Below are 11,511 nucleotides of genomic sequence, written 5' to 3' on the forward strand. Positions count from 1 at the left end.
CGAATATATTTTTGGCTTATCCATTTAACTCCCACATTGAAAGTGCATGCAAGAGGTTCAATTTTTCTTAGCATTTACTGCTGACATTTGGATATAATATGAGAAAGAATAGATTATAATTCGCAGGGACCTCACAACTTCTATGTATTTACATATCTAACTAAAAAAACTTTATTTTTTTAGATTTTTAACATTGAAATCTTTCACTTTCATACGTATTTTTAAGCATGAATGTAAATATATGAAGTGAAGTTTAGGTGTTAAATTATGCAGATGTAAATGACGCCACGTGGAAGTGACAGAAAAATTAAAAAAAAAATTGTTTTATCGCAGGGAAATATTTCCTCCGTGTTATTCTGCATTATTCAGGTATTATTGTGATGATATTCATGTGTTATTGTGTTCTGGGAATATTATCGGTGTTATAATAATACAGTAACACATCAATACCACCACAATAACACCTGAATAATGCGGAATAACACAGGAGGAATATTTTCCTATGTTACCGGGCTGGATCACAAGAAAGAGAGCATGTTTCCTTGAAGCGACGTGTCCGCATATCAGTGGACTCCGAACGTAGCTCTACGTTAGGAGTCCTGATGTAATATTATTCAGGTATTATTGTGATGATATTCATGTGTTATTGTGTTATAGAAATATAGCCGGTGTTATAATAACACAATAACACCTGAATAACGCATAATAACACAGGAGGAATATTTTCCTATGTTACCTGGCTGGATCACAAGAAAGAGAGCATGTTTCCTTGAAGTGACATGTCCGCATATCAGTGGACTCCGAACGTAATTCTACGTTAGGAGCCCTGATGTAATATTTTTCCAATTACATGTTTTTTTTGTCTTTTCTTCAAATTTGATGAATTTTATTGCAAGAATGTATGCAAATATTTGAATGTTTCAAAGTCAATTGTGAAAGAGTCATAAAAAAAGACAATAAATTGAATTTACTTGGACAAAATTGAAGAACTGACAGACAAATAGACCTTTTCAACAAGCAATAGTCCTAAATATTAATAATTTAAATCTAATTAAATTAGAGATAATCTAAACAAAAAATTTAAATTTGTTCGTCTTCGGTTCGTTTACATTTCGAGCTTAAAAATTTGTTTGTGTTCGGCTCATTAGGCTTAACGAACGAGCCGAACACGAGCTGCTTAACGAGCCGAACACGAGCTGTTCACGAATAACGAGCCAAATTGACAACCCTATTTATGACAAATCAAACGTTTGTATGCTAAGGCTGGGATTTGAAAAAATATGCAATAATACTTTTGAAAAAGTGAGAAGGGAGAAATTATTTTTTATATATTTACATACATGCCACCCAATTTCTATGTAACTTTGCTCTTTTACATTTATGCCACTCAAATCTCTTAAATCACATAAAAAATGTTTTTTTTTTTTTTTTACTTTTAAAATGTGAAATAGATCTTTTTATGCATAGGAAAAATGGTATATATATGTGAAATTTGAAGTTCAGGCGTTAGATATGTAAATACATAGGAAATGATTGGTATGTATGTAAAAATCAGTTTCCTAACAATAGTTTTTAAAAAGGCATACCCTTTACATAGAAAATTTAAAGTTATTTTGAAGAATTATTAGTATTGAAGAAATCGACTCACAAATTTCAAAGATGAGAATAATAATTAATCTTCATCATGGAGATATATTTTTCATGGGAAACTTATGATTCGGTTGAAGCAACATCATGATTCAACAAATTTCTTTTAGGGTCTGTTTGGGGCAGCTGCAGCTTATCCAACTTGTGCTGATAAGCAGCTTATCCTGATAATCTGCTGATTACCAGCTGATTCGGATAAGCTGTCTGACTGTTTGGTTAGTGTGTCTGGAAAACAGCTGATTCTGGAAAATTGATCATTTTGTCTCTGTTCTGAATAAGTTGTTTAACTGTTTAAGCAGTTTAGTTGTTTGGTTAGTGCGTTTTGTAAACAGTTTATTTGGAAATTTTTTTATTAAATGAATAATCTGTGCAGCAGAATCTGTTCTTTTCTCAACAAAATTAAAGATCACTGTTCAGACAAGAAAATACCAAAAAGTTGATTTATATTCATATAACTAAAACATATCCGATCACAAATAAGCACAGTGACATATATGAAAGTTCATTACACATTCACACACTAATATGGATTATAATAAGACAAAAAAAAAGAAAAAATAACATGTTAAAATTACTGACAATATTGACTTTAAAATGACTTTAAAATGTAAAATCACATCAAGACGAATGTTGCCCGGTTCTGATACCTCAAAACCCCGAGCAAATCTGTCTGACTCGGGTGCGGTAGATACGGAAGAACTCGAATCATATGCGGTGGTCTCCCGTTGTGGTACTATCAAACTCCTAGCAGCTGCGTCCAATTGAGATATCGTAGAAACAGTTGCATTGTCGGCCCACCCGAAGAATTTGTAGTCTTTCGGTCATTGTCCTCACCGCGGGCACCTGTAATCTGCCTCCCGAAGCTATGTATCTGGAGTGACGGGAATAACAAGAACGGTAGTCTGCAACGACACATCACTTTCTACTTTCTCGGACTTCTACTTTCTCGGACTTCTCTAAATGTCTGGAACTCATCGTTCTGCAGTTATTAAAAATAGAATAGATCAGTCCAAAAATTGAGGAAATATAAAAAGTAAAATTACACAAGTGTAGAGACAGTGATTGACGACAACAAATTTACGTGGCCGTCCAAACTGCTCCACCGTTATCCACCATATAAGAGGTGAAGTTATTAACCAGCATAAAGCAATATATCCACATTAATTATAAAATATTCTCAAAGCTGTTAATATAAACTTTAATATAAACATCACCTGCCTCTATGATACTCATGATTCCATAAAACAAACCGCAAATTCAACATTTTACAAAAAATTCTGTTTCATTCATAATTAAGCTTAACAGTACATTAGTGCTCAAATTTAAAAAAATGTATGACTCATAATTTAGCTTAACAATACAGTTTTGCAGGCGGAATGTAAGAGAAAGGAGGGGGAAAATATACTGTAGTGTAAACAAAATTTATTTCCCATAGCAACACTTTCATCCCTCCACAATTCTTATGTATTTACAAATCTAACACCCAAAGTTTGATATATATAGGTGGTGTAAACAAAATTATTAATTGATATATACAGGTGGTGTCTGAAATCCTGCTTTACAACAACAGGAAAGTGGAAGCAACGGTTGTCAACAACAAACAACAATGCCCATTCATGATGCTCCCACCACCAAGTATCAAACCACAGTTACAATAAAAGCATTCCAAATCAGAAATTCATTCCTCTATTCTTCCAACACCAACACATAAAAATAAAGCAAACATAAACATTCATCCAACAATCATACACCAATACCATATAGTCAATTCATCCAAGAAGTTTCGTTTATATAAATAACACATAATTCTAATGCATTTACATATCTGACACCTAAACATTTATATTTTCGCACATAGCACTGAACTCTTTAATATCACATTTATATTTTTACACATAGCACTCTAAAACAACACTATTATCACATAAGCACCAAAGTCCTATACTCATTAGTTAAATACACAAGAACACAACTGCCAACCTTCAAAAACTTCATATTTTCACATACAACTGCTATACTCATATGTATGTACACATGAATGTAAACATATACGAACTATGTCGGTACATACATTATTAGACTTTATAGAATGATGCACTAGCTATGTAAATTTCACCAAAGTTCTATACTCATTAGACGTGCGTCGACATATGTTCCGTCAATAGCTCCGATACAATCCTGGTATGAACGAATTAATCAATAATAAAATCATATGTGTGAAATTTTATTAACTAACATTTAAATATGGGAAGCACTTTAAAATAAGACATATAACGAGGGTCATTCGCAATATGTGGGAATGGACCAGAATGTTGGGTCCTCTGGTTTGACTATTTGACTGGCCAGACTCACCAGTGCATTCAACCCAGCTGAGAAATATCTACTTATGGTTTCAGATGAATGTTGAAACCGTTCCATAGCTCCTCTCATCGATTCATTCTGGGCCAAAATGGAGAGTGTTATTGCCAACACCTCTTTAGATGTTGTTCTTGATGATCCTTGAAGTCCGTGGAGGGTTTGAAGTTCATTTAGGAGGTCAAGGAAAATAACTTTTGTCATACGAAACATATTTGCAAAACGTGTCGGGTGACCAACGTGTCGACGTGTCGGGTGACCACGTAATAACTCTCTGATCCATCTATCTCCAATATTGTTGGACGTCATGCATGGGTTTCGATCAACATATGCGTTGTAGTAATGGTATAACAACGTAAGGGTGGGAGCAACAATGTGGATTTGATTAATTTGTCATTCCTCCATAAGTCCATAATATAAAATCTGAAAGAAATGTAGACTTTTAAACCAGATAAAAAATAGTGATGTAATGTCAGTAAACATAGAGAAAATAACAACTATACAAATAACAACTATACAAAGAGTACATGCATGTAAATTTAACTACATGCAATGAAAATATAGAGAAAGTTACATACATGCCGCACATTTCATTGATATTTGCATATCTAAAAATCAAAGTTTGATATGTAGCTAACATACTCAAGGTTGAAAAAAATGCAATACATATAACGAGTTTATCACATAAATAGCAAATAAGACATAAAAGTCCATCAAATAAATAATCAACGAAGTTACATAAATAACATTCAATCTTTCATAAAATTTCATAAAAGAGCGCAAGCAAGTAGGGAAGACGAAATTCTGGGTCCAAAGTCTCAAAGAACTGCCTCCGGGTAGAGTTTCCTAGCAACTTGACATACATAACATACATATCATGGTCTTCCTTAATACCAGGATATGTGTTAAGGATCTTAACACACTCATTCAGAATTGTTTCTTTAACCAATTCTGTCATAATAACCTCGTCTCAACCAAGTCCACTTATTTAAATAATAAGCTCAACTCAACTTGTCTACACCACAAACAAGATGAATAATAAAAAAATGACATTAACATACATGCCACCATATTATTATATATTTACAAATCTAATACCAAAACCTTATTTTTTACATTTATACCATCCAAATCTTTCAAAACACATAAAAAATATAACTATTTTTACTTTAAAAAAAGTAAAATACACCTTCTAATGGATAGTTAAGATGACATATATGTAAAAATCAAAGTTTAGGTGTTAGATATGTAAATACATAGGAATTAAGTGATATGTATGTAAATCTTTCTAATAAAAATAGCATGGTACCAAAAACAGAACTGACAACTTCTAAGAAATTATGTGACATGTTGAAAAAAGTCAGAAAATATGGATCAAAGAATACCAAAGATATGAACCACTCCCACCAAAAAAATTTTCATACAAAAAATGAATCAAATGATACCTCTAAAATATAAAGCAACTTGAATACCAAATCGCAAGGAACAGAGCATTGCACCAATATCTTCTAGCCTCTCAAACCTAAAAATAGTATGGTCCTAAAAGAATCAATAACTTTAAATATCATGGAGACCATACGAACAAAACACGAAAAAAAAATTTCGGTTGATACGAATAAACACAGTTCGAAGAAAGATAGGGATGGGGAATGAAGAAGAAAACCCTATGGATGCTTCAAACATATCACAATAACAGTAGATCTACATTTTTACCAGCGCATATTCAAACCGGATCTAGGTTTTAGCCACCAAACACTTCCAAACAGATGGATCGACTGAAGATGGACACTTCCAAACAGATGGATCGACTGAAATCTCTTGCCAAAATCTTAAATCTCTCAACAAAATGGGGGAAAGGAGGGAGGAGCCGAGCGAGGAAAATGAGTTGTTACCTGCGGAGCGACGGAGGTGGGATCGACGTCGAATGTTCGAAGGAAGGTCGGCTGCGGGCTTAGGAGGGCAGCATAGTAAAAAATGGAGCCCAAACGCGGATCGCGGGGCGTGTAATAGAACATAAAAACTTTGTTTCGAAAAACCCAGGCACAACGCAAAATACAAACACTTGGGCGGCGTTTTTAAAAATACTGCCGCACATTTAAGTTGCCCCTAACGGGCCCTTAGAAATTGTATTCGCTGATTCAGAGAAAGCTGGTTGTGATATAAAACGGTCAAAATTTACCATTTTTGCGAAAGAACTTCAAAAGATGTTCGCCACTCACTGTCCGAACATAACTCTACCATCTCCTCAAACAAAGTCTTATCTCGGTGGTACCACATAATTCTAGTGGATTTATATATCTAACGCCTAAAATTTGATATTTAGATTTATAACATCTTGATCCTATAAATGTACGCATAAAAAAACTATGAAAATTACAACATTCTTGAAGGAAATTTACGTACTTTGATATTTAGAAAGCCTACCAAAATTCTGAAACTTTGTGCTGCAAGTACTTAAAATTATTACACACCCCACAATTATTATGCATGTGATGCTAGTAAGGTGATAGATATGCAAATACATAAGAATTGTGTGGTATGTCCGTAAATTTAATTAATTGGCTTCCCTGTCTTCTTCTCAGAACCACCGGTTAACTGAATGTCCTCCTGCAATATATTGCTTGTTTGTCAACTTGAAAGAGAGTTAAACAAGCAGTCCTCATTCAACTAAAAAGCATTAAAATCAAATTAAACTCCTTTAGAATTTTTCAATGGAAGTGGAAAGAATGTGATCACCATGTGGTAAGCCGTTGTCTTCTCTCGGAGGCCATGATAACTCATTAAAATTGTGGAACCAATATATGTGACAAAATCATCAGATGTCTGATTTTTTTTACAGAATTATCAAATGTCTATTTTTTTTTTTAAGTATTGTATAAATATTGAGGCCTTAGCCACATAAGTACGGCGCCGGCGTGTGAGTCGTGATCAGCGGCTGTGGTCATCGACAGGTGGCGTCGGCGTTAGGGCATGCGAAGAAGAAAGGCAAGGGAGTCCGAATGTTTCGCAAAGAGAGCCCTCCCCCATAGGGCTTTAGGTCATCTTCCCGTGAAGGAGGTCGTCGATGGTAGATCTTCAACAGCGAGGTCGGCCGCTGTTGGAGGAGGTGTGGCGGGCTCTCGGGCCGAAGAGAGGGGCGACGCGAGAGGGTTTTGACCGAAGAGAGGTGGCAAGGCCTTCGGTTAGCCGGCATGGGATCATGACTTATTGTGAGGGGAAGGAGCGCTCAATGAGGAACGGCTGACGGCGTGAGCTTTCCGGTGAAGGGGAAGGAGGCGAGGTCGGCTAGGACACGCTAGGGAAAAGAATCAGTTTGATCGGGGGGTCGTTGGTGTGCGTGAGTTTTTTTTTCTTTATTTAACAATAAAAATAACTTTATTATATGTTTAAAATCTTTGATTCACACATCTTCTTCATATGCACGAAACCCTAGCAATATGGATGTTCTCTATAGGCAAAATCAACGTTTCAGATACGTTCGTGCGGTCCGTTTTGTCATACATGATCATCAGGACAACTTCGCCAAAGATCGGGCCAAATTCTAGTATTAATTCACGCGACGTGTCGAATAATATTTGTCGATCCGATCAAAGTCATCCGATGAGCGAATGTCGGCCGGTCTTCGCCTAAGCGAAAGTCAAAGCCTAGCAGGATGACCCTGGTTGCGTGCCCCTCAACAAATGTCAGAGGGTCTCAAACAGATGTCTTGATCTACGTGAAATAGCATACGCATGAAACATGACCCAAATGAGCTCAGATAGACATCCCACACATACGACATCAAAAATTGATGCCAACATAGTATTTAATTTTATGAATACATAGATCAATAGTTTTAAATTGTTTATATTGATATTATGATTTTTCCTGTGAAGCTTTAATGAATGGATTGTGATTTGAAGAGAAAAAAAGAGTAAAAATTGATATGGACAATCTTCCAATTGAATATGGGCTTCTCCTTTGATTTAAGCATATGATGTGCAGTATGAAGAGTAGATTTGCTGAAGGGACTACATCAGCTAAAAAGTCACAAATTTTCTCAAACAATGATAGGAAAAATTGTAGGTAGATTTAATCCAAAATTTTTTGCAGAGTATCCAACTTGGTTATAGTATAGTGTGTAGAAACATGAAGTATACTATCTTTATTGTTATTTATTTAGGCCTCTAGAACAAGTTGCTACAAGTTAAGGCGCTGTAAATTCATTTGTTTGTGAAAAATAACAAGTTGCTACAAGTTAAGGCGCTGTAAATTCATTTGTTTGTGAAAAATATTAAAATTGAAAGAAAAAACGAAAAAACTTTTAGTTCATGTTGGTTGACATACCAGTGCTTACAATAATGCAAGACAAAAATACGAGGATTTAATGAAACTACAAATATAGAGCGTTCCTACTATATGGTTGGGTAAGGATGAGCGAAACAAAAAAGAATATTGAATTATGTTGATTGTAGTGGGTGATTGTATTTGATTTTTTTTTTACGAGAAAGATTATCATTTCATGGTTATGATGAATCATCTGAATCAATTAACCAAGAAAATTATTTGGAGTTGTTGTATTTCCTTGTGAATCATAATAAAGAAGTGAAAAAGTTACATTTGAAAATGTAAGTCCAAAGTTACAATTGATTACACCAAAAATTTAGAAAAAAATATTTTAAGTAGCAGCGATGGAGATTCTTGTCTTTATCATGGAAGATAAAGATGATTCATACTTGTCTATTATAATGAATGAGTCTCGTGACATATCAATAAAAGAACAACTAACTAGTGCAGTGAGATGAGTTGATAAAAAAGACGAGTTATTGAAATTTTTATTGGGATCAAACAAAATTTTTCAATGTATGATATTACACTCAAGTTAGCCCTTAAGTTTATATTAGCAAAATATTCATTAAGCTTGTATTGAGTATGCGGCCAAGGCTATGATGGAACATCTGATACGCGGAACGAGTTTATTTGCTTAAAATCACTTATTCTTCATAATATTCCTCGAGCATATTATGTTAATTGTTTTGCCCATCAACTTTACTATTTAGTAGCAGTAGTAGAAAATTATTGGTAAGTCAAACATCTTTTGAAGTCAACTTCAAGACCTCTGAGCTTCTTGTAAGAGGAGTGAAGCTCTCAAAATCATTCAGCATGAGAAGATTCTTTTGTAACTTAAAATTGGAGATCTAGTTAGTTGTTGTGGTTTAAATCAAGAAACTAATTTACAAGTTAATGAAACACATTGAAACTAACATGTTCATACTTTAATTAGTCTCACAAAAATGTATACATTTGTAATTGAAGTATTTGAGAAAGTAAGGAGGATTGTACATGATCAACAGTCAGTTGAAGTTGATGTTTTAATCAGTTCATGAAATATTTTGATTCTATATTTACAATATATTTAATGATTGATATTTTATGCATTGCAAAAGAATTATCATAAGCCTTACGAAGAAAAGATCAGGATATTGAGAATACAATAAAATTAGTATAAATAAGCAATGATTACAAAAGGTGAGGAGAAAGGATGAGATTCTTTATTAGATGAAGTGTCTCGTTTTTTTAATATTTTTGAAATTGATATTCCATATATGAACTGTATTTTTAAAGTTAATCGTCGGTTAACACGTAAAGATGAAAAATGACCAATTATATTATTATGGTGTTAAATTATTTTATACCATGATCAACATGTAACTTTAAGAGTTGAACAATCGTTTCTATGAAACATATACTATGCTACTTCTTTGTGTGACATGTTTAAACCCAAGTGAAACATTCTTCACTTTTGATAAGAGATAATTGATTCGTCTTGCAAACTTTTATCGTATGATTTTTTTTATTGTTTAGTTTATGGCATTTAAACATCAACTATGCACTTATATTATTGATATATACATTAGCGATGATTTCTCATCTGAAAATAATATTTTTGATCTTGCAAAATAGCTAGTTTATAAAAAGAAGAATGTCGTGTATCTTTTAGCTTATAAACTTATTATGTTGAACTTAACTTTCTCAGTTGATACTGCTACAATTGAAAGAACAATCTCTACAATAAAGAATATAAAAAATTGATTGTGTAGTCCAATGAGTGATGACCAACTTAATGGTTGTCTAGTACCCTACATTGAAAAAGAAGTGATTGATTTGGTTCTCAATGAAGTTGCTATGTAATATTATCAAAACAAGCAAAATAAATTGAAAAGCTTGTAATATGTTTCAATTTATCAATGATATTAGAACACAAGATCTTTTTATGTTGAATTGTGCTAGTAATTTTAATTGTTTCTATTTTTTTAATATAATAAATTTGCCCCTCTAAAAAAATATGTTGGTTCCGCCTCCATTATTCTTTAGATGGGGCAAAATCACGAAATGTCAAATTCTTTTTTAGTGTTAAGGGAAAAATATATTGTGAGGGAGCAAAAATACTAAATTGCCTGAACTACATTAAAAAAATATTAAAATTTACTATGTATATAACAAAATCTCAAATTTAAGGTTTCGTTGAGATCTGGGCGTTGGGCGGTCCGAGCTTGGCATGAGTCGGAATTGTTTGGGCTTTGACTAGTCAAAGCGAGCTTGGGCCGGGCTTGAGCCCGATTTATATTTAAAAACTCATAGACAAGCCCGCCAACAGAAAATGTCGAGCCATGCCGGGCCTACCCACAAACCTTACAAAAATCATTTTATTATGGACTTCTTTAATCATGACAATTCATAAATAATACATTCTAAACAGTAAAGAGAAATTTTTTTTACTTCTACTTAACTAGAGGAAAGACATTCATAAAGCTTTATTTAAAAAAAAAATGATTTTCTTGAAACACATAACCAAATTTTATACAAGAGTTAGTAGTTGACTGAACATCATCATAGTTTACTTGACTTATATTAACATATGCATGTAAAAGCATTAGAGGAAACAACTAAAGACAAAATATAAGTTCGACTTAAGTTCAATATTAAAAAATTAACAATTTTTTTCTTCTTCTTCGGACAAAATTTACAAATTCAAAAAGATAGATGTATTAAAAAATAAAAAAAAAACACAAATTTATTTGAAATTCATAGTAAAATTTTGAAAAGTTTGTCCATTTCTCTGTAGCTAGGGCTGTAAAAAAAACTCGTTGTTCTCGAACAGTTCGTGTTAGATTCGTTCGATAAGTAACCGAGATGAACGTGAATATTTTTTTCGTTAGGTTAGTTAAACGAACCAAACACGAACAATGATGCGTTCGTTCGTGCTCGAATCGTTATTGTTCGAAATATAAAAAATTTATGATATTCTAAAAAATTAAAATTTATAATTTATAATATATAATAAATTAATAATAATATTTTATTAATATACTATACTAGTAATATACTAATATAGATATTATATATTTATATAATATAAGTTATATAATTAATATAATATATTATTTTTATATATTAATATTAGGAATGTCAAACTAGCTCGTCGTTCGCGAACAGTTCGTGTTTGAGTCGTTCGTTAAGAAAAGAACA

This window comes from Phalaenopsis equestris, unplaced genomic scaffold (genome assembly GCF_001263595.1).
Source record: "Phalaenopsis equestris unplaced genomic scaffold, ASM126359v1 Scaffold000353, whole genome shotgun sequence".
Lineage (NCBI taxonomy): Eukaryota > Viridiplantae > Streptophyta > Magnoliopsida > Asparagales > Orchidaceae > Phalaenopsis > Phalaenopsis equestris.